The sequence below is a fragment of the Protopterus annectens genome, chromosome 11.part0 (genome assembly GCF_019279795.1).
Source record: "Protopterus annectens isolate FY-2018-M chromosome 11.part0, PAN1.0, whole genome shotgun sequence".
In the NCBI taxonomy this organism is placed as follows: domain Eukaryota; kingdom Metazoa; phylum Chordata; order Ceratodontiformes; family Protopteridae; genus Protopterus; species Protopterus annectens.
In genome coordinates, this window is record NC_056745.1 from 287,175,741 (window position 1) to 287,201,396 (window position 25,656).

Below are 25,656 nucleotides of genomic sequence, written 5' to 3' on the forward strand. Positions count from 1 at the left end.
CGTCTTGTTCACATTTCATGAATCATCTTATCTCAAGCCAACAAAGTTGGTTACTTTTAAAAACAAAGCCAAGCTCAGTAAGATTAGTGACAATCGAGGTAAAACATAAATAAAAGCAGCCAGCTGCTGTTTTAACAGAAATGGAGAGTTAGCAAATCTGGCACATAGAAAAAAACATTGATTGAGGTGCTATAATATTTTGTACATGTACATATTCAATTTTTATGAAAGCATGATCAAATAAAATGTAAAGTCAGTAATTTACCATGACTCAGTAACAAACTTCATATGCATAATTTATTTTAAATTTATTGCATCACAGTATACAAGCAGGAACATGGCTTTATGTTTACAAACTGAACTTTAAATTTGAAAATTTAGCATTCTTTGCTATATTTCTTACTATATACAAATTAGCAGTCTGTATATATTTATATAGTATATATAGTATATATATTTATTTATATTATATATAACTTATAATAAATCTCTGAAATATATGAATTAAAGAATGCATCAAACTGTAAACAGCATTTTCATTGAATACAAGAAAGCAGAGAAATGAGCAAGTCTTCAGAGGGACTAAAAATTTATGCAAAAAATTCCAGAATTTTATTTTACACTTCTGTTTGTTGAGATATGTAAAAATGTCATGGGAAAGAATGCAAATGTTACAGACAGATTTGGGAGACAGGTTCATTATACAATTTGTAGTAAAAAATGTCTTACATATTTCCAGCTTATTAATGAACTACATGCGCGCCCTGTTAGAAACAGGCATTGTATAATGCATGACTGGATCCAGAGAGTATTTCATCCTGTGTAATGTGCTCACCTGTAGAACTGTATTAGTGACATGCATTGAGGTTGCATTGTTTTTTTTTTCAGTCATTAGAAGGCAGTGCCTTTGTAGCGTGAAGTAACAGGAATCTGAAAAGAAATAAAATGATTATGATAGAAATTTTGAAAACCTATTACTAATAGGAAGTAGGTTACAGTGCAGTTGTTACATTGTTTTAAGTTACCATCTAGACAGGAGTGTTCATTCTTTCTACAATTTGCAAAGTCAAACTTATAGGTTCATAGGTTCATAGGTTTATACTAGGCTATCTGCCCTAAGGCATTTATAAGCCTAGCCCAAATTATTGTGGCTTACGCCACCCCTTATATGAAAAAATACTGTGCCCATTAGTTTGTTGTGCCTCTGTCCAGCAGTGACACAGAGATGATTCCTGGGGTAAACCTACGATCTCCCATCCACAGGTCTAGATTTCTCTTGAACAGAGTCAGCGAGGTGCTCTGCCTCACATGGACCGGGATTTTATTCCACAGCATAGGGAGTCTCTGAGTGATAAATCTATCCCTCCAGCACGTCCTATTTATATCCGTGCTAAGGTTTAAGTCACTTGCTCTAGTGGTTTTGGTGGATTTGGATTTGAGGTGGAGCATGTCCATTAATTCGGGTTGGACATGGCCTTGTATGTCAGGCACATGTCACCTCTGAGCAGACGGTATGCGACTGAATAGAGCTGGAGTTTCTTCAATCTGGCAGCATATGACAGATTTTGGAGTCCCTTTATCCTTTTGGTGAGGAACTTTTGGGGTCTCTCCAATTGCTGCAGATGTCGGGTGAGATACATCCCGAATGGTGCATTGTACTCGATCATTGGTCTGATAAGTGAAGAGTACAGGGGAACAATGACCTCACTAGATCTGGATGTGAATCCCTTCATGATCAGGTGGGCAATGTAGAAGGTCTTTCTAACCACTTTAGCAATGTGAGTGTCAAAAGAAAGGCCACTGTCAACCTGGGTCCCCAGGTCCCTGATAACCTCTTCTGTGCTTAGTGGATTGCCACCTATATGGTAGCTTGGGGTTACCTTGTTTTTCCCGAAGGGTATGACTATACATTTTTGGCGTTTAACTTCAGGCCATGGCTCTGGCACCAGCTATTTGTTTCCGTGAGTCCCTTCTGAAGGATATCCGTGTCCGATGCACTTTCCACTATGGCGCCCAGTTTGCAGTCGTCTGCAAACTTTGTCAGCCAAAGTCCTCCCATGTTGGCCTGTACTTCTGAGAAGTAGATGCCAAACAATAGGGGCCAAGGACTGAGCCCTGTGGGACACCACTTGTGACCGGCTTGGAGTCTGACACAGCGCCAGCAACTCTAACCCTGTGGGTTCTGTCCTTAAGCCAGTTTGCAACCCATCTTGTGACATATGGGTTTACATTTAAGCTGGTAAGTTTTTCTACAATACCCGAGTGGGGTATTGTGTTGAAAGCCTTTGCAAGATCAAGGTAGGCTGTATGGACTGCCTTTCCCTCATCAATGGCCTTGGTGACTGTTTCGAAGAAGTCAACCAAGTTCAAAAGGCATGATCTTCCCTTGACAAAGCCAAACTGGGTCGGGTCCAATGTCTGCAAGTCCCCTATATCTTTGTTTATGAGCTCCATTATGATCCTCTCCATAGCTTTGCAGACTAGACTTGTTAAGCTTATGGGGCGGTAATTACCAGGGTCCGTAGAGGCACCGCCTTTGTGGAGTGGGACCACAGTTGCCGTACGCCACTCCTTGGGCACGTATCCTGTGGTAAGGCTGAGATTAAACAGCTACCTTATGTGCGGGTTTAATTCCTCATTTAGCTCGTGTAGCACACAGCCGGGGACACCATCCGGTCCCATTGATGCTGTGTTTTTAGCTTTAGAGAGCAGCTTTCACCTGCGCATTTGAGATGTCCGGGAGGCTACACTCGGCTGGGATAGTTATGTCTCCTTTAGGGGGGGAGGGGGGGGTGAAGTTTGCACTGAACCTGTCTGCCAGTATGTTGGCAATGTCTGTGGGTTCAGTGATTTTTGTATCATTTTGGACTAATTCTGAGCATATCTGGGAGTTTCCACCCAGGTTCCTAACATAGCTGAAAAAGGCCTTATGATTGTCCTTTGAATCCATGGCAATTTTTCTCTCAAAATTGGCCTTAGTTGATTTTATGAGTGCTCGTATTTTTTACTAATAATGATCAGGGGTGACTTCCCTTTTATGGATTTTGTTCTATCATGTAATAACTTTCTCCTCTTATTGTAAAGTTTGTTAATGGCTGGGGTCCACCAGACTGGACGTTTGCCCTTTGTGGAAAGAGTCTTGGTTTTATTTGGGATTGCCTGATCCATGCAGTCCTGGAGGTGTTCATAGAAGGCATTTGTAAGGGCTTCCGCAGCTTGGGTTGTGGTTTCCTCTGGCTCAGGGGCCTTGAAGGATACCACACCAGTCTTGAGTAGTGTGAAGTTTGCTTTAGAGAAGTTCTTCACTATGGTCTTTTTGCTTGGGGTGGGGCGGGATGTGGATTTCCAGTGAGATTAGTTTATGATCAGATCTCACCAATGAGGGATATACTTCGTGTGGAGCATTTTGTCCCCATGTTTGTGACAATGAGATCTAGTATATTTTCTCCTCTCGTGGGAACAGTGACTAGCTGTTCCATGGCATTTGAATTTATGAACTCCAGGAACCGTTGGGCTAGAAAGTTAGGGCTTGAGTAATTTTCCCAGTCTATATTCGGGTAGTTGAAGTCACCCAATATGATGGTGTTTGGAGATACATTTATACCCTCCAGTGTCTTCAGGAAGGCTGTGTGGGGTTCCTGAGTTTGAGAGGGTGGCCTGTAGCATGCTACAATTTGTAGAGCAGTTTTGCCTATGGTTAGTTGCACCTGGATGGTTTCCGAAGCTTTGTAGCAAAATCTGAGTAAAATGTAGTTATACAGTACAACCTGCAGTCTTGCTAATGTAGCTTTTTTAAAGCAGTATGTAGATACAAAATATATACATGTTCTTACATATATGTTCTTCACATGTGGCAGATCTTTACCATATGTCATGCTCACAGGTCAGTTGTGCTTTGTGATACAAAATGCCAGGCTACCTAGAAATAATCCTTAAAGTATTTGCTATTAAACATTCACATAGACAACTACATTTCAGCTATACCATTTGAATCAGTGATGTATAGTTGCTATGGCAGATGTTTTGTCACCACTGCTGTTAAAGAAAATGCAATCAGAAAGTGTAATGTAGAGCATTGAGAGAGAGAGTTGATTACATTAATTAAAAAAGTTCATGGGGAAGCTATCTCAACTGGAATGTATGTGGGCAACAAATCTAGATACAAATTCTAATACAAGCAACTGCTATTTTAATTGCAATACTGCAGTCTGAATCCTGATGTGTATATCTGAAATGGAGCCATGATGTAAATCTACAACATGGTGTTTTTCAATACTAAAACTGAGTCCTTATGATGTAACTGAACTGTAAATTTAACTGATTACTTGATGAGCATTTCTCTGCGGTTATATGAGTAATAGGAAGAGCTCAGATTTAAGGTTAGCCACTACTGTACCTTGAATGAGAAAATACTGGATGTTGTTAATCACAAGTAAAGCATAATAGGTAATGCACATTTAGGTAGCTTTCATTCTGTTACACACCTTGGAAGCATGCACAGGACTGTCTCACCACAGATGAATGAAATAGAATACTGGAGCACTGTGGGGCAGGTTCCACTACATTATAGTATGTACTTGTGCCCAATATAAATTTATGAATCGATCGATACACAAACTCATTGGCGATTACCATTAATCGTAACTAAAACCAATAAAAAAAGTAATTGCAAATATAATCCAACAGGTCACATTTGTGATTACAAAAAGAAAAACAAAAAACAACTTTTACTACGCACCCCCCCTGCACCTATACCTCCATAAACTAAATATACTAACTTCAGGGTTGTACAACCATAAAGAAAAGGGAAAGCCCAGCACTTATGTAACAGTTAATATAATGAACCATTATATAATTCAAGTGATTGTACCACCTATGAAAAACACCCGTGTTTTAACAAGCAATGAAATGCATGCAATGGTAACTCATATATCACTCACATATCTATATCTATAAATATATATCTATATACACAGGTATATCATATATATATTTATGATATTTCTAGCTAGCTATCTATGTGTATAGATCTGACCACTTTAGTCGATTAGGTGATATGATGACCTCAAAAACACTGACTGTGAAAGGTCAATAAACTGGACATCGACATGCTACTATGAAGGTACCAAGAAAGAATCTCGGCACATGCAATATTCCTAAAACAAAAACAAAGAAATAACATAATTTTTTTGCAAAGTCCCACACCCGCTATTGGTTATATATACTAACTCTGAGATCACACAGCCCCAGGGGGAAAGGGAATATTCCGCTACATGGGGAATGTTGATCTCACACACCTGTTGATCATATGCATTTAAACAGATGTCAACTAACATGCATTTAGACCAATGCAGGACACTGTCTCCCTGGTTTTCTCATGTATATACACACACACACACACACACACACACACACACACACACACACACACACACACACACACACACACACACACACACACACACACACACACACACACACACACACACACACACACACACACACAAATGCAAATACAGAATAACATGAAAAAGGCTGGATGTCTTCCTGCAAAGAGTCCATATATGAAAAACACTTTGAACTGTGCTAGAACTTGCAGAGAGAAAGAGAGAGAGAGAGAGAGAGAGAGACAGAGAGAGAGAGAGAGAGAGAGAGAGAGAGAGAGAGAGAGAGAGAGAGAGAGAGAGACAGAGAGAGAGAGAGAGAGACAGAGAGAGAGAGAGAGAGAGACAGAGAGAGAGAGAGAGAGAGAGACAGAGAGAGAGAGAGAGACACAGAGAGAGAGACACTGCTTCTTTTCTTTTATTTGGGAGGGGGACTTTAACAAAACTTAATTTTTGAGAAGGGTCTGTACCAGCATTTTATTTTCTTTCTGTTTAATAAACAGTGTTTTTTTAACTGGTGGCCTTTGTTACATCTATTTATATCTAAGTGTATGTATATGTACACATATATATATATATATATATCCTTATATCTGCGTTGTCGCCTCACAGCAAGAGGTTCTCACATTCGATTCTCGGCAGGAGCACCTTCTATGTGGAGTCTGCATGTCCTCCCTGCAGTTGAGTGGCATTCGAAAGACATGCATAGGGCGTGCCTTCATTGAAGTTTGGGTGTCAAGCTGGCACCTCAGGACTGTAAAAATCTACTGCCAATCATTAGCAGAGCGGAGTTCCGCTGTGGCGACCCCTAACCGGGAAAAGCCAGAAGAAGAAGATATCTGCAGTACATGTGTATCGAACATAAAACTGCATCACTGCATCTTTTAATATGTATATATATTTGTGTCTGTATATGTTGCAATAAAAAAACTGCAGCATCCCCTACTACTCCTTGTAATGTGGAGGAGGTTTTAACATTTCAAGCTAATCTTCATGATTCTAAAATCCTCAATTTGTATTTTTCAAAAAAATCACTGTTGCTATTGTATCTATTTGCCTATCTCTCCCAGGCTACATATAACCTCCCCCAAGTTCCTATAACTTCAGAATTTGTACATTAAGTTAGGAGTCATTGCCCTTCACTTGTAGAAGTTTATGTGGGTAGTATTTAACATATGTATTTTAAGAATAAGAGCATATTTTTTATTTGGTATAAACAGGACAGGTGTGAAAAGTCACTTTGGGGGTTATGATTAATTTCATTCATCATTAATACCATCTTGTAGACCCTGCTCACATCTAAGACTTGGGCTTTTCTTTTTAATAACAAGGATATATGTTTTTTCTTTATAAAACCCAGTAGTTGGCATCCACGATTCTTGTTCAGCTATATTTATACAGTTTTAAATTTGTTGGATAAAAACAGCAAGGCAAACGTTAAACGCATGACAGAGTTTAATGATTATAGCTTCAGGTATCATAGCAGCAAAATATTACAAGTATAAGTACATTTATTTTTTCTCTGTCCTTTTTTCCTTCTCTGCCTGCCAACTATTAGCCCTCTCCCAATGGTATCAAGAACATTTGTTCCTCCATAACAACTGCCACTTTATTGTCTATTGGCAGGGGCAACAACTGAGGCAGGGCTATTATCCTAGAATCCTTGGAGGTTTACTTGTGTGTGTGTGTGTGTGTGTGTGTGTGTGTGTGTGTGTGTGTGTGTGTGTGTGTGTGTGTGTGTGTGTGTGTGTGTGTGTGTGTGTGTGTTTGCATGTGTGTGTGTGTGTGTGTGTGTGTGTGTGTGTGTGTGTGTGTGTGCTGTTACTCATACTTGTTTCAGTGCACTAGCTGAAATGCAATCATTGTGCTATGCCTCTCATTACAGGTGTCCCATTTCACTCCATTTATTACATGTCATAATCCCTGCCTCTGTGAGTGTCAGTCATCCACTGGTTGAGGCTGCCTCCTTCCCTGAGGATAGCTGAACTGATGTCAGCTGCTCACACCCATCATTGACCCCATCATTGCCACAGTCACCATTAGATCCTGAGCCATCTGGGCCACTGGATAAGTAACAGTCATAACGGCTGTCACCCTTTAGGTAACAAAACAGGAATTAATTTATAGTTTCAAATAGTTAAATAAAATAATTATAAACCATTCATTTACCTTATAGAAGGATGAATCAAATTACTTGAGATGCATTTATAAATTAAGTATAATTGTGTAAAAACTTAGATAACAGTAGATGTTTGAGTAGATCACTATTGCAATAGTCCTTACTACTGGGAATTCAGATGCCCTGAATGTCCAGCCTGACTTCCAGAGTTCAAAACTCTTCCTCCTCCAAGAGTGGTGGATGCCCTCCCTTCTAAGATACTAGGACATCTCCAACATAAAACTTGTATCCGTTCATGCAGCATTAGCATTTTCTTGCCCAGGGATCAAGGTAATGAATAGTGAAAGCTAAAGATTAAAGTCGTGAAAAACTATGAAATGTATGCAGTAAAAGAGACCTCCATGTGCTATAGCAAGGAGAAAGAGGAAGAAATAGTGCTCCTTAGATTCTACTCAGCAGGCCCAAGACCCTTTAAGGAGGTGTGGGAAAAGGAACTGCTGATGATAGGTCACCCCCTCTCAACCCGGGATGCCCCATAGCAAGACAGGAAATGGAGGGAGGGTACTAACATCTCTGGCCTCTGCTGTCTTAACTTCTGTGGTATAAAAGTATAGGAAGAGACCTGTTCATTTAATGAAGAAGGATTCTAATACCAAAATATCCTTGCTGAGTGCTCTTGTTCAGAACTTTTTCAGTTGTCTGTTGTTTGGGAATGTATAGCAACTGAAAGAAAACATCCACACACTTCAGTCGTGAGAATTTACTTTTGACCCGCTGAGTTGCTCTACCTCTGTATTCTAATGTGAGTGAATATCTATCTATCTGTCTATATATCACACACGCACACACACACACACACACACACACACACACACACACACACACACACATATATATATATATATATATATGTATAGGTTCACTTCTAAATTTCGAAATCCCAAAATCTAAAGTTTCAGAACATCGAGTTCAGAATCTCATGATCTTGGAATCTCGAAATTGTGAACCCTCCCCCGAAACACCACTAAACACATAAAAAACAAGCGTATGCAGGGGGCAAGACCCCCTGCACCCCACCACACCCCCTGCAACTTAAATATACCAACTCCAAGATCGCACTACAGCGAGAACAAGGGAAATTTCCCTGTCCACGCTGTATGCCAATCTCCATTCAGGATTTCGAAGTTTTAAAACTTCGAACATATGATCTTCGATCATATGAGATTCAAAGTTTTGGACTTCGAAATTCTGAACCTAACCCAGATATATATATATATATATATATATATATATATATATATATATATATATATATAGCAGCATTGAAAGTCTTTTGAGACTGCAATGCTATGTTCCATGAATCCACAGTGAGCTAAGGGGTAAGAATGTGCTTCTTCCTCTTTATTGATATAGCTCATGACTGCATTATTCTCTGTGACTATCAAGGCTGGCATCCCTGGCAAATGTCTATGCTTTTTCGAGTTTCATTCCACAGATGTTAAACTTTGAATTGCTGTATGTAAACTCCCCAGTTTAGCTCTGAACCATCTTTTGTTAGAATCTGGTGTAGGGAGTTCTGATTTACAGAAACTCCCATGTTCAGCTTGATTTACGTGAATCACCATTTCAGGTCCTTGGAGATGCAAGAGTAAAATGGGAATCACTTTTTCCAGTGACTGGGAATGCTGGTTCTAAATGGACCTCAAGTATTACTGGAGTCACCACATGTACACTCTGGCCAGAAATACCATTAAGATTTTGGAAGCCATGTAGCTCAGGACCCTAATTAACAGCCAGTGTTACATACTACTTCATGTAGTAAGTAACTGTTTTGCTTCCAGCCAAAACAGACAAAAGCATCAAATATATGGTGTCATTCTTATACTGAACGTTTAATTTTGTTAATTCTGGTCAATATAAACTGCATGTTAGACTCTAAGATTTATTAAGAAACCTTATCAACTTAAGTCCAGACTTCATTGCCCCAAATAATACATTAAATATTCATATCACCAATAATCTAAAAAGATTATGAATTGCTATTTTCAGTCTTAACAACATTAATAGCAAATAGTTACTACTGGAAGCCTAGCCATTACAAAATAAACCAGCCATTGTATGAATAACTGAATCTAGCCTGAATCTAGTCTTGTGAGGTCAGCGTATATGCATGCAGTCCCTCTATTGCAGATCTATACATGTAATCAATTTCGAGGAGGCCCATACCTCCTTCAGAAGAGGGAATATATAGTCTTGGTATGCAATGATTTTTATAAATCATTTGATAAGCATGAAGCATCCTTCTTGTTTTCCTGTCCAAACTATCCAACATCTTTTAGGGCCAGTCAGTCACTCCAAAACTGTAAATTACGACAGGAAGAGCAAATTGGTTTATAGTTGGACTTTGTTTTTAGATGTTAATGCTGGTTTTAGTATTAATTTAAGGCTTCTAAAATATTCCTTACCGAGTTTTATTTGCATTTGTTCATGTTTTATTATTGATCCTTCATCACTTCCCAAATATTTATACACTCCCTCTTGTTCAAGTTCTTTTACACCATGTTCCTCTCCCAAACTAATGTTTTCTTTATACTGCAGTTTTCCTGCTTTAAAGGTTGCATTTGCACATTTTTCAAGACCAAATGACAGTTTTATATCATCTGAAAAAGTTTTGACCACTTGCAGTTGTGCTTTCATTTCCTAATCTGATGAATTATACAGTTTTTATATCATCTACAAAAAGAAGATGAAAAGTCTTTGCACGTTGTTGTTTTCTGGGAGCCAAATTATAGCCATGACCTGATCTGTTAAGTAGACAACTTAATAGATTAAGGGCAAGACAAAGCAGCAGTGGTGACAGAGTCACCCTGAAATATCCCCTTTGAATTTTTATCCCTGCAATAACAATTTGTCCTTTATCATGGCTTAACTATAAAGTGGTTTGACACTGTTTCATGGTCGCTGTAATGTAATCAATCAGTGCAGCGTGTATCTTATATATTTTTAAGCACTCTTTTATCAATGAATGTGGGATACTATCAAATGCTTTTTTTGTAGTCTATCCATGCCATACTTGATTCTTCCCCTTTTTGCAGTTCTCCATTACGACTTTTTTTAACATCAAATTATCCTTTGTTCCATACTACTTTCTTTTATTATGTTTTTATTCTATTGCCATGATTTTCTTCTATAAACTCTGACGACATCAATTCCAGTGTATAGTTTATATATTGTCGGAAGGAAAGTTGTCTATAGTTTTCATGATGGTTTGCAGGTTCACTCTTAAGTAGGAGTGTTGTTTTTCCTGTTTTAGCCAGGCTGATGTCTGTTCGTGATGCACATAAAAAATAGTTCTTACTCATGGATAAATCTTCATGTAAAGATGTTAATACTTTTAACCAGTAGTTAGGTACTGCATCTGGGCCTGGGGTTTTCCATTTAGGAGCTTTTCTTAACTTTATTTCAATCTCTCTGGCCTTTACTTCATCCCATTCCATACCTTGTACATTTGAACTTCTTATTCTTTCTTTTACTTCTTCTATCCATTTAGCATCTTTATTATGTTTAACAGGGTCTTCAAGGATATTTCTCCAAAATGTATCGATGTCTTCTTATTTTGGTGGTTTCAATTACTTTTTCCTTGTTTCCCAATTTTTTTATAAAACTTTTTTGGGTCATCAATAAATTGCTTGTTTTGTACTTTTCCTTTATATGGGTCTATATTAGAACATCAAAGTCTTGAAACTTCGAATGTTCTAATATCGGCCCCTATTCAGCAAATGCTGAAAATAGCGAAGCTGCAGAATACCAAAGTTTTTCTTAGGAAAATAATTTGGTTGGCCATTTCTGTGACTTCGCTATTTTCAGCATTGTGGGGGAAAGTTACGGGTCGGGTTCAGGTAAGTGTATGATTGTGTGGATGTGAGGGTTAGGGCGTGGGTTAGGTGAATTAGGGTTAGGGAGCGGGTCAGGTAAGTGTGCATTTGTGATGGATGTTAGGGCAGGGTAGGTGAGTTAAGGTTAGGGCGCGGGTGAGGTGAGTGTGCGATAGTGATGGACCTTAGGGTTAGGGTTTGGGTTAAGGTAAGTGGATAGATAGTAGTGTATGTACAGTTTAGTGTAGGGTTAGATATAGGATTTTAAGTGTATGTGTGTGGATTGCTGTTTTTTTTGGTGTGCTTGTGTTGTGTGTATGTGTTTTGGAACAGCAAATTTTTTCCCTAGGAAAAAATTCACCGTTCTGTATGTTCGATGTTTTAAGTTTTCACTGAATAGGGTTCTTCATGGATATTTCTCCAAAATGTATCTATGTCTTCTTATTTTGGTGGTTTCAATTACTTTTGCTTTGTTTCCCAATTCTCTATAAAACTTTTTTGGGTCATCAATAAATTGCTTGTTTTGTACTTTTCCTTTATATAGGTCTATATCAGAACATCAAATTCTCAAAACTTTGAATGTTCTAATAATGACCCCTATACAGCGAATGCTGAAAATAACAAAAATTTTTTTCTAGGGAAAGAATTTGGTTGGCCGTTTCTGTGGCTTCGCTATTTTCAGCACTGTGGTGGAAAGTTATGGGTCGGGTTCAGGTAAGTGTGTGAGTGTGTGGACCTGAGGGTTAGGGCACGGGTTAGGTGAATTAGGGTTAGGGAGTGGGTCAGGTAAGTGTGCGATTGTGATGGACGTTAGGGTTAGGGCGGGGTAGGTGAGTTAGGGTTAGGGCGTGGGTGAGTGTGCGATAGTGATGGACCTTAGGGTTGGGGTTTGGGTTAAGGTAAGTGGATAGATAGTAGTGTATGTACAGTTTAGTGTAGGGTTAGAGGTAGGATTTTAAGTGTATGTGTGTGGATTGCTGTTTTTTTGGTGTGCTTGTGTTGTGTGTATGTGTTTCGGAACAACAAATTTTTTCCCTGGGAAAAAATTTGCTCTTCTGCATGTTTGATATTTTAAGCATTCACTGAATAGGGGTCGATATTAGAACATTCAAAGTTTTAAGACTTCGGTGTTCTAATATAGACCCCCCTTTATATTTATCTGTGAATCTTCTAAGTTTTTCTGCCTGTGCTAATATTTTTAGTTTATTATTTGTGATAGTGCACGATAACTCCTGATCTGTTCTGATACTGTGCATTGCTTTTGTCACGTCTATCTTTCTGGGTATTTTTCTTAATCTGTTCCCTCTTCTATACTCTTCTAACAGTGACACTTCTTGTCTTAACTGCTTTATAGTTTACTCTCTTTGATACTTCCATGATGGCATTCGATTTCTCCCTTCCTGTCCCTTTTTTACCTCATATCATGCGTTCCGGCCCCAAAACCCGGACCACTCCACAAAAGGAGGGGGTGTATCCATATTCATCATAAATACTCACACCACCTCCAGGGTGGCAACGCAGCATGAAGCTTGAAACCATCCAGGTGCAACTAACAATAGGCAAAACTGCTCTACAAATTGTAGCATGCTACAGGCCACCTCCACTCTCAAACAGGAACCCCACAGCCTTCCAGAAGAAGACACTGGAGGGTATAAATGTATCTCAAACACCATCATATTGGGTGACTCTCAACTACCCGAATATAGACTGGGAACATTACTCAAGCCCTAACTTTCTAGCCCAACGGTTCCTGGAGTTCATAAAAATGCCATGGCCATGGAAGCAGTCACTGTTCCCACGAGAGAGAAAATATACTAGATCTCATTGGTCACAAACATGGGGGGGACACAACCACACCACCGAAAGTATATCCCTCATTGGTGAGATCTCTGATCAAACTAATCTCACTGGAAATCCACATCCCCCCCCACCCCAAACAAAAGACCATAGTGAAGAACTTCTAAAGCAAACTTTCACACTACTCAAGACTGGTGTGGTATCCTTCAAGGCCCCTGAGTCAGAGGAAACCACAACCCAAGCTGCGGAAGCCCTTACAAATGCAAATGCCTTCTATGACACCATGGATCAGGCAATCCCAAATAAAAAGACTCTTTTCCACAAAGGGCAACGTCCCACTCTGGTGGACCCCAGCCATTAACAAACTTTACAATAACAAAATCCGTCACCCTGATGATCATTATTTAAAAATACGACGAGCACTCATAAAATCAACTAAGGGGCCAAGAGAAAAAAGTACCATGGATTCAAGGACAATCATAAGGCCTTTTTCAGCTATGTTAGGAAAACCTGTGGAAACTCACGGATATATGCTCAGAATTGATCCAAAAATGATACAAAAATCACTGAACCCACAGACATTGCCAACATACTGGCAGACAGGTTCAACTCACTTCACCCCCACTCTGCCTAAAAGGAGATATCAACCGAAGTGTAACCCCTCCCGGACATCTCAAATGTCTGCGCTCTCTGGGCTGCTCTCTGCTAAAAACACAGCATCAAATGGGACGATGAATGTCCCTGACTGTGTGCTACCTGAGCTAAATGAGAATTAAGCCAGCACATAAGGCAGCTGTTCAGCCTCTCAGCCCACCACAGGATGTCACGTGCGTGGCGAGGGTGGCGCGTCCAACTGTGGATACCTCCATAGCTGGTGCCGCCTCTGGGACCACCCTGGTAATTACGCCCACTTAGTCAACAAGTCTAGTGCACAAAGCTATAGGAGATCATAATGGAGCTCATGAAGCAAGATATAGGGACTTGGACCCATTGGACTTTGTCCAGTTTAGCTTTGTCATTTGAACTTGAGACTTGCTTCTTGAAACTTGGACAAGGCCATTGATATGATAGAGGAAAAGGCAGTCCACCTAGCACGCACGCCGCAAGGAAGCTTTAGAACTGGCCCTTGGTATTGTGGTGAAACTTAGCTTAATAACCATATGTCACAGAGATGGACGCAAATAGCCAGGACAAGGACAGAACCCACAGGGTTAGAGTTGCTGAGCTGTGTCAGACTCCAAGCCGGGTCACAAGTGGTGTCCCACAGGGTCGGTCCTGGCCTCTATTGTTTGGCATCTACTTCTCAGAAGTACAGGCCAACATGGGAGGACTTTGGCTGACAAAGTTTGCACATGATGACTGCTGGGCATACATAGTGAGAAGTGCAATCGACACTGATATCCTTCAGAAGGGACTCACACGGCAGAGTTGTGCTGTTAAGCATGGCCTGAAGTTAGCAATGGCGAAAAATGGTAGTCATAAAACAAAAAAACAAGTAACCAAACAAAACCATATAAAGGGCAGTGAACACTAGCTGAACAGGGTTACAGAAGGGTGGGGATGGGAGGTTGACATTGGCTCTTATTGCTGAAGACAACATTGGGACCTTTAGAAAGACCCACCTTCCCATGGCCCTTGAAAGACCTAGGATCTACACATTCATCCTGTGGCCTCATTGTCTCGTCAGATCTAGTGAGGATATATTCCTGACATTAGCTTATCAGACCAATGATCGTACATCATCAGCAATTGGAGGAGAGACCCCACCCTCACACCAACCAAAAGAGAAAAAAAGGATCCTCTGTCATATGCTGCCAGATTGAAGAAACTCCTAAACCCAGGGTATTCGGTCTGCTGCCTGCCTATTCAGTGCGGTGACATGTGCCTGACATACAAGGCCTCCAACCCCGCTAATTAATGGAAATCCTCCACCACAAAAAATCCACCAACCAAACTAGAGCAACAAAGCGACTTATAAATAGGCACGGATATAAATAGGACGGAGAGAACCTCAGATCACTCCTTTACTCATCATGCACCCTGTAAAAATCCTGTCCATAGGAGGCAGCTGCACCTCTGCTCACACCGCTGAGAATCCTGTGGATGGTGGATGGGAGATGTTTTGGGATTTAGAATCATCTCTTGGGTCTCTCTGGAGAGGCACAACACACTACAACAAAACTAATTTTTTTTTATTTATAGATATGGGTAAGCCACAATAATTTGGGCTAGGCTTATAAATGCCTTAGGGCAGATAGCCTAGTATAAACCTATGAACCTATGAACCTATGTGTTTTTCTGATAAGACTTTATCTGTTATTATTAATTTAGCTGCATATTAATGCATCCTATTTACTTCTGTTATATTGCATGAATCCCTATGGACAGTCCTAATTACTCTGTTCATTTGTTTTATCAAATTTCTGACTTTTGAGGTTTTATTGACTTTCTGTAGTCTATTTCTTTCATTGATCTTAATATGTCTGTCCATCTCTATTAGATCAAGCAATTCTTTTCTTAGATCATTTCATTCTACACTGAGGGCATATTCTTTGTTCCCCATTTCCAGTGAGCAGTCTATAGATAGTTCCACAGAATCTTCCTGTACCACATTCTCTTCAGTTTCATCCTGTGTCATCCTTTGCTTTTTCATATGGGAACTCACTGGCCTATAATCCCGCAACATTGGCTGTTTCCTGGTCCTCAGCTGAAAGTTTGTATTGGTTTCCTATGGAAGGCCCTAAAGCATCTTCATCTTGCAAATGATTAGATGTTTCCCACTCCACTGGTTTTGCCTTAATTTGGGGAGCCGTTGCTCTATTGTGCTGTATTGTTTTCTGAGTTAGATTTTCTACACTAAATCCTTCACTTCACAAGTAATCCATAACCTCAGTTTCTATTTCTTTAACTTCTTCATTACTAATCATCTGTTCTACTTTTCCTCTTTGTTTTCTTATTCTTTGTATTGTAAAATTTTCCAGTTTTGGATGCCTTTGCCTAGATTTCTCTTCAAATGTATTCAGTGCTGCTCTTTTTCTATTGCTTAGTTTTTCTTTCTCATTTGCATAAATATTATACCATATTAAATCTCTTTTTCTTTCCCATGCCCATATTTCTTCTTCAGATGTCTCCTGATCCTCCTATTTCTCTTTACATCATGCTGTGGTGTAATGTGTGTTAGAATTCTACACTAAATCCTTCACTTCACAAGTATTCCATAACTTCATCTTCTATTTTTTTTAACTTCTGCTTTACTAATCTTCTGTTCTACGTTCCCTCTTAATGATCTTTTTTTATTGTAAAGTTTTCCATATCTGGATGCTTTTTACGTATTTCTCTTTGAATAACTTTAAGGCTGCCTTTTTTGTGTTGATTAATTTGGCTTTCGCTTTTGCATAAATATTGCACCATGTCAGTTCTCTTTCTTTCCCATGTCCATATTTCTTTTTATACCTTTCTAAAGTCTCTAGATTTCATTCTTTATATTTTAGAGCTTCCTTGCTTTGTTTTCCAAATGGAACAAGGTTTCTTGGTCTATATAATGTTTTTCATAAATCTAATGTATTAATGAACACAATTTTTTGTTTGAAGTTTCTGACAGTTTTTCTTGTGGAAGTTTTTCTTTTCTCTAATTTCTGTCTTAAATTTATATATATTTTGTCTGGAAATTCTGAGTTTCTTGCATGATAGTAACAATATATAATTGCTCTAATAACATAGCTCTTTTTAATTTCTCCAAATCTTTTGGGTTTCTAATACCATGACAGGAATGGACTCCATTCCTAAGTCAAAGTAAACTTAAAGTTCATGAAATTAGTATTGTTTCAATCTTTGTTGTCAGCCAAAAGTGTTCTTCACAGCACCCACAATGTGCCCAGTAATGACTCCTTCTGCAATTTATATGGGGTTATATTGGTAACGTATCTAAATACGATTGTAGATTATTTTTATAAGACTCGTTGCTCCTACTACTATTGGAACTGTCTGGGTATCTTTCTTCCACATTGCTCGTATTTTTGCCTGCAGATCCTGATATTTTATGACTTTGTGTCTCTCTCTCTATGCAACACACTGCAGTTATTGGGTATGGTGATTTCAATGATAAATGCTACTTTTGTCTTCTTTTCATGGATTACTATATCTGGTTTTCTAGCATCTATCTTTTGAATTGTTGGTAATGGGTGATCCCATGTGATACAAACTTCATCATTTTCTATGATGCTTTGTGGCTCATGTTTCCAGTGTTTTTCAGCCACTTCAATACCATAATGTTTGCATAATCCCCAGTACAACAATCTTGCCACATTATTATGCCTTTCAGTATACAGTCCTTCTGCCATTAGTATGTTGCAACCTGCAACAAGGTGTGCAACTATTTCCAATTCGGTTTTATAAAACCTACATTTGTCTGTTTCTCCCACATGTTCAATGGACTTTGTAAACCAACGTGTACGTAGCCTACTATCTTGGGCTGCCAATATTAACATTTCATCTTGGTTTGAATTCACCTCTCCTGCATTAATTCCTTATCAACATGAGGTTCTTTCAGAAGTTTTATATACTTGCAACTATATTTATGCTTTTTCCACATTTCTTGCCTTCTGATCTGGTCCTTCACTTTATATTCTTTCTTTTGTTTTTTGGCACATTCAGTTACTGCCTGATTTTTATCCACTTCTGGTATGATTTCCATTCATTCTTGATGCTGATATGCTTCTGCTAAATTAAGCAGAGAAGTCATCTTAGATTTATTCTCTTCATGTTTCAAAACTTTCACTATGTTTGCGTCCTGTGAGGTGAGCAGATACGTATGGAGTCCCACGATTCCAGATCTATACATATAATCTTTTTGAAGGAGGCCCATCCCTCCTTCAGAATGGGGAATATATAATCTTGGTATGCACTGAATTTTAAAATCATTTGGTGAGCATGAAGCATCCTTCTTGTTTTCTTATCTAATCTATCCAACACATTTTGGGGCCGGTCAATCACTCCAAAACTGTAAGTTAGACAGGAAGTGCAATTTGGTTTTTAGCTTGAATTTTGTTCCAAGATGTCAATGCTGTTTTCAGGATTAATTTAAGTCTTCTGAAATATTCCTTACTAAGTTTTATTCGCATTTATGCATGTTTTATTGTTGATCCTTCATCATTTCCCGAGTATTTATAAACTCGATCTTGCTCAAGTTTTTTTCTATCACATTCTTGTTCCAAACTGATGTTTTTCTGACGTTGCAGTTTTCCTGCTGTAAAGGTTGCTTTTGCACAATCAAGACCAAATGACATTCTTATCTCATCTGAAAAAGTTTTGACAACTTGCAGTTGTGTTTTCAGTTCCTCATCTGATGAGCTATACAGTTTTAAATCATCAACAAAGAGAAGATAAGTCTTTACACTTTGTTGTTTTCTAGGAGCCAAATTATAGCCATGACCTTAGCTGTAAAGTAGACAGCTTAATGGGTTAAGGGCAAGTCAGATATCAGTGGTGACAGAGAGTCACTCTGGAATATCCCCCTTTGAATTTTTATCCCTGGAATAATAACTTGTCCTTTATCATGGCTTAATTGCAAAGTGGTCTGCCACTGTTTCATGGTCGCTGTAATGCAGTCGATCAGTGTAGGGTGTATCTTATACATTTTTAAGCACTCTTTCATTCATGAATGTGAGATACTATCAAATGCTTTTTTGTAGTCAGTCCATGCCATACTTAGATTCTTCCCCTTTTTACAGTTCTCCACTATGACTTTATTTAACAACAAATGATCTTTTGTTCCATATGACTTTCTTTTATTGCCCTTTTGTTCTACTGCCATAACTGAGTTTTCTTCTAAATGGCTATAAACTCTGACAGCATGAATTCCTGTGTATAGGTTATACGTCATCTGAAGGCAAGTTATTGGTCTATAATTTTTAGGGTAGCTTGCAGGTTCACTCTTAAGTAGGAGCATTGTTTTTACTGTTGTTAACCAGGTTGGTGACTGTTCGGGGTGTGCATATACATAATTCTTACTCATTGCTAAATCTTTGTGCAAAGATGTTAATACTTTCTAGCAAAAATTAGGTACTGCATCTGGGCCTGGGGTTTTCCAATTAGAGGCCTTTCTTAACTTTGTTTCAATCTTACTGGCTGTTACTTCATCCCATTTAATATCCTGTACCTTTGTACCTCTTATTCTTAATTTGACTTCTTCTATCCATTTAGCATCCTTGTTATGTTCCATAGAATCTTCATAGATATGGCTCCAAAATGTATATATTTCTTCTTTTTTTGGCGGCCTTTCAATTCCTTTTACCTTATTTCGCAGTTCTCTATAAAACTTTTTCAGATTATCAATAAATTGCTTATTTTGTACTTTTACTTTATATTTATTTTCGTATCTTCTAAGTCTTTCCACCTGTTCTGAAATTTTTAGTTTGTTATTTGCGATAGTGCATAATAGATCATATGAATACAGGCGCTGTTCTCCAGTAGCAATAAAGGCTTTCCTCTTCCATGAAAATAAAAACAATAGTTCTATTGTACCAAAGTCCAAAAATCCAAATGGCCCCCAGGTCAATATTTCAAAGTACCAGTTTATTGCTAATTAAAATTCCACAGATTAAGCACTTTCATCTCCTGTATGGAGACTTCATCAGAATCTGTTTATACATATACATCCTCAGTTTAAATACCTCTTGGTGGGACCATTAATTAATTAATCTTGAATTCTAATAGGCTGGCCATTTATTGTTGCAAATTGCTATTGAGGTGATTCATAAACAAACCATTAGTGCTTTTATAAAACACTTTTTGCACTAATTATATTGTTGAAAAATATGTAAAATCATAGTCCGAACATTTCAAAGTATTTGCTACCTACAACTTATAACAATACAATTAAAATTGAGTAAATACATAATAAATAATTAATAAATACATATCAAAAAACATATGAGATCTCTAAAAAGTGTATAAAATCCATGATTCAATTAGTGTGTATATGAGCCTAAAATTGTTCCTATGCCTATTGTTATATTATAAAACTATATACTAAAATATACACTAAATTGATATAAAAAGTTATCCCAGTATTTATTAACACAAGGCTCAAAGAGTAAACATCTATTTGTGTCTCTTGGGGTCATTAGCAAGAATCTTGAGGGCTGGGTTAATGGATATGTGGTCGTTTAGTCCATAATTCCCACATGCATCCAACCTTAACTGCCAAACCATCTCTCTAAATTCAAGTCCCCACCTCTCTCTTGCTTGACCACCTCTTCCAAAATCCAAAATTTGAAATCTGCGTCTCTACATGTACGGGTGTGTCTAAATAATGCGTTGTTGTCATTCATTTTAATAATATCTCTGTTATGTTCGTATATACGTACCCTTAAATTACGTTCAGTTTTCCCTATGTAGTATTTCCAGGATTTCTTACAATAGCACAAATATACCACCCCTTTTGTGCAACAACTAAAATATTTGTTCCCAATCAATTTCAGATTTATACATGGAAGCTCAAGCTCTTTGGTGTCTGCCATAAAAACACATTGTGCACACCTACCACATTTAAAAGTACCATATTTACTACATGCTCCACTTATAGTATTTTTCTTTTTTTCAAATATATTTTTCAAGTTTCTATTTTTCCTAAAGGCATATCTAAGTGGTTGTTGGAAGACATCTGTCTTAGTAGGCATTTTGTTGAACATTCCCCATGCATCGTTGATGCATTTTTTTATCCATCCAATCCCATTAAAATGTGTCAAAACCAAAAAGGCCGTTTCTCTTCATTATCTTTTCTAATACTAGGCCTATTTTCTACCTCAATAATACCTCCGTTCATTAGTAAAGGTTTGTATAGTGTATCCAATTTATCCAATACTGCTTTTTTGTTAGACTCAAACATATAGTCAGGGTATCCTCTTTCCTTAAACATATTTTGTAATATCTCCATTTCTTCCATTAAATCTGTTGTGTCAGAAGTCATTCTGGCTACTCTAATCATTTGTCCTTTTATTATATTCATTTTTGAATGGTAGGGGTGGTCACTCTTGAAATGTAAATAAGAATTCGAGAAGCACTCCTTCCTAAAAATTCTGGATTTAAATTTTTTATTCACTCTATCTTTTGTAAGTTTCACATCCAGATAATGTATTTCTTCTAAACCTAAATCATAGGTAAACTCAAGGAATTCTGTACTCTGATTGATGTACATAATAAATTCTTTAATTTCCTCTTCATGTCCATCCCATAAAATAAAAATATCATCCAAAAATCTATAATATCCCACAATATGTTTATGGAAAATAGAACTAAAGACAAATTGTTTTTCCCAGAATAACATAATAATATTTGCGTAGACAGGGGCGCAGGCTGATCCCATGGCCACCCCGTCTGTTTGGTGGTATAAATCTCCTTGAAAATAAATATAGTTGTACTTCAGTACAAGCTCCATATTTTCCATTACTAACTTGAAATCATCAGATGTCAGAATTTTCATCTCCACTATCATTTTTTCAAACCATTCTAACCCTATTTGGTGTGGAATAACTGAAAATAGATCTTTGACATCCACTGTCAAAAAAATTATACCATCCCTATATTGGGTGGAACCAATTTTAGAAAGGAAATCCCATGAGTCTATTAAAATGTGGGGAAATTTCTTGTTAAATTCTTTTAATTTGGTATCCACAAAAATTGCCAGTGGTTGTGTCTTTGAACCTTGTGACGACACAATGGGTCTTAATGGTGGGCTTTCTTTATCCTTGTGCACCTTAGGTATGCCAAATAATGCTGGAATAACTGGTTTTGATACTCTTAAAAAATTATATAATTCATTATCAATAAGACCTTGCATTAAATTATCTTCTAAAATCATGTCTATTTTTCTATAAGAAATGTTCACTTCGTTTCTAGATACCAGGTTGTACCTACTATCTTTATCTAATATATCACATATTCTCCTAGTGTAATCCCATGTGTCCATCAACACTACCCCTCCACCTTTGTCAGGTTTCATTATCCGCAAATTACTATTATCCCTTAATTGTTGCAGGGTGTGAGTTTCATTCTTAGTCAGGTTGTGTACTATAGGTAAGTATTTTTTATAACCTTCCCTTATTGTACCCGTAACACATCTTTCAAAATTCAATATATCTTGATGTACAGGGGGATTAAAGGTACTAGCTTTCTTAAGAATAGTTTTTTTGTAATTAGTGTTCCTTTCTTTAAACATATGAAATAAATTCAGTTTCCTAGTGAATAACTTAATATCTAGTAAAATTTCGTCAATTCCAGGTTTTTTAACTGGAACAAATGTAAAACCTTTTGTAAACAAATTGAAATGTTCTTGTTTCACCTCAACATCTGTGTAATTGTAAATAAAAAAAATATCTTTAGATAAAATAACTACTTTAGATCCAACATATCTCTCTATATCATTTGTACATATTTCCTCTGGATAATCATGGGTCTTGGGAGTAATACTATTCAAAGTATCTCCCTGACACCCACCCTTCTCTGTGGTGGTACATAGTGGTTCCTCGTGACTGTTGCATAGGAAGGTTGTTGATCTAAATTCCTTATCCTTTCGGACCTTCTCGGTCCCTGCTCTTCTAAAGGGATTCCACTGTTAGTGTTTTGGTCAACATGCTGATTGTGTGTGTGTTTATACACCTAATAAGATAAAAAGGAGTCCAATCGTGCCGTAGGTTCAAGGATGAAACAGAGTTTATTTAAAACAAATAAAACACGTTTCCTGCTAAACGGAAGCTTCTTCAGCATAACAAGAGCGCAAGCTCAGAATGTATTTTTAAACAGTAACTTGGTGACGTGTAAATTGATATCAAATCGCTTGAATTAAATCTTTTTTAAAAAATGTGTTTAACATACCACAGTAAAACTATAAGAACAAGTAGGAGTGTATACAAATTAATGTGTGCACTCAAATATGTGCGGGTAAACCAGACAGCCATAATCAATTATAAACAATACTAACACTTATAATTCCATTGGCAAAGAATTAATATAATGAAAATTACCAATAAATTGCAGACAATACTAACCACTTAAATTAAGTGGATGAAAACAACACAAATGCTTGAGGGAGAGAAAAATAAGTTTAAAATTTGCCTTATGGTGACACAAACAACCATACTTAAAAAAGTATATATAAAATGACAACCCCTTGGTTAAGAAAATCAAGGAGGGGTGCTTAATCACTAAAGGGGACAATGGACAAGCTACAAACAAAGGGACTAATTAGCTTGTACAAACATTGTTACCCACTCACATGAAAATAAAAATAAAGTTGTTAACCACAATTATCTAAGATAGGATCTATACTTTAAAATAGAAGCAATGTTGCAATTATCATTGAGACCCGGGTAAGAGAAGGCATCCAAAAGAAGTTGCCACTCTAACTCCCGGGTCTCTAAAATTAAAGATTGTGGGCCACCCCTGACATCACATTTTACATTGTCAATTCCCATAAATTTAAAACTATGGCCACAGTTGTTCATAATATGTTTAGAGAGGGCGTTGTCATTCTTCTTGTTTTTAATAGCGTATAAATGTTGGTAAATACGGTCCTTAAACCGCCTATCCGTCTTACCAACATAAAACGCATGACAACATTCACAGAAGGCAACGTACACAATGGACTTCGTGTTACAATTGATCCTATGGTTAATAGCAAATTTCCTCATACCAATAGAAAAGGAGTTACCTACACGAAGGTGGGTACACCATTTACAACACCCACAAGTGTATGTCCCCTTATTTCTCACCAAAAGATCAGTTGAGTTGTTTCGCTGTAAGAGATCTTTTAAATTGTACCCTCTCTTAAATGTGAAACTTGGGGTGTTGCCCAACCTGTCATGAAGCCCGGCATTAATGATGAAATACCAGTTCTTACGAATGATAGAACATATTGAACCTGACTGTAAATTGAATGGGGAAATAAAGCCAATATTGAAGTTAGACCTACTGCCAATATTTGAACCATCCCCATTGTAAACAAGAGGCACATTCGAACTCTCTGACTGATTCAAGAGAGAACCATAATTTTCATCTGAATCTACCTGCTGGTTAGGTACTAACAGTGGCACGTAGATACCATTCAACCGTTTGGTGGATACTTCCCCTATTAAATCAGTGAGCAAGCTCTCAGGATATCCACGATTTAAGAACATGTCAAATAGAAGTGAGCATTCTTTGTCAAATGTATCTTCGGTACTGCACATACGAGCAGCCCTGACAAGTTGCCCCTTGACAATAGACCGCTTCTGTCTCCATGGATGTCAACTTGTAAAATGCAAAAAAGAATTGCAATAAGTTACCTTCCTATAAATTGATGAGCAAAATCTGTTATTACTGATGTCTTTAGTCAATTTAACATCAAGATAATCGATCTCAGAGGTTGAGAAATGATGGGTAAATCTCAAAAAATCTGTAGAAGAGTTCATATATGCCAGCAGCTCCAAGGCATCAGATTCACTCCCTTTGAGTAACACAAAGACATCGTCCAAGAAACGAGTGTATATCTTAACACGTTCCACAAAGGTTGAATGGTTAAATAGAAACTTGTTCTCCCAGTAGGCTACAAACATGTTAGCAACACTGCTGCCACATGGGGAACCCATTGCTATACCCTTCTTTTGAAGGTAATAGTGGCCGTCGAAGATGAAAAAATGAGATGACAAGACTATATCTAGCAAAACATTCCTATGCCTATTGCTATATTATAAAACTATATACTAAAATATACACTAAATTGATATAAAAAGTTATACCAGTATTTATTAACACAAGGCTCAAAGAGTAACCATCTATTGGTGTCTCTTCGGGTCATTAGCAAGAATCTTGAGGGCTGGGTTAATGGATATGTGGTCGTTTAGTCCATAATTCCCACATGCATCCAACCTTAACTGCCAAACCATCTCTCTAAATTCAAGTTTGGTTTCCCAGTCCCCACCTCTCTCTTGCTTGACCACCTCTTCCAAAATCCAAAATTTGAAATCTGCATCTCTACATGTACGGGTGTGTCTAAATAATGCGTTATTGTCATTCATATATATAACAATAGGCATAGGAACAATTTTAGGCTCATATACACACTAATTGAATCATGGATTTTATACACTTTTTAGAGATCTCATATGTTTTTTGATATGTATTTATTAATTATTTATTATTTATTTACTCAATTTTAATTGTATTGTTATAAGTTGTAGGTAGCAAACACTTTGAAATGTTCGGACTATGATTTTACATATTTTTCAACAATATAATTAGTGCATAAAGTGTTTTATAAAAGCACTAATGGTTTGTTTATGAATCACCTCAATAGCAATTTGCAACAATAAATGGCCAGCCTATTAGAATTCAAGATTAATTAATTAATTAATTAATGGTCCCACCAAGAGGTATTTAAACTGAGGATGTGTATGTATAAACAGATTCTGATGAAGTCTCCATACAGGAGATGAAAGCGCTTAAT

General features: G+C 37.6%; 1 protein-coding gene across 7 annotated transcripts in view; it reads right to left on the reverse strand.

Annotated features, from left to right (window-relative positions):
* Window positions 1-279: 279 nt before the first annotated feature.
* Window positions 280-25,656, reverse strand: part of ANO4 (anoctamin 4) — a 1,520,875-nt gene continuing 1,495,498 nt past the window's right edge. For all 7 annotated transcript variants that reach the window (XM_044087781.1, XM_044087780.1, XM_044087779.1 and 4 more), the window contains one exon: window positions 280-930. The gene's annotated coding sequence lies outside the window, so the exon portion shown is untranslated. The remainder of the gene's footprint in view (window positions 931-25,656) is intronic.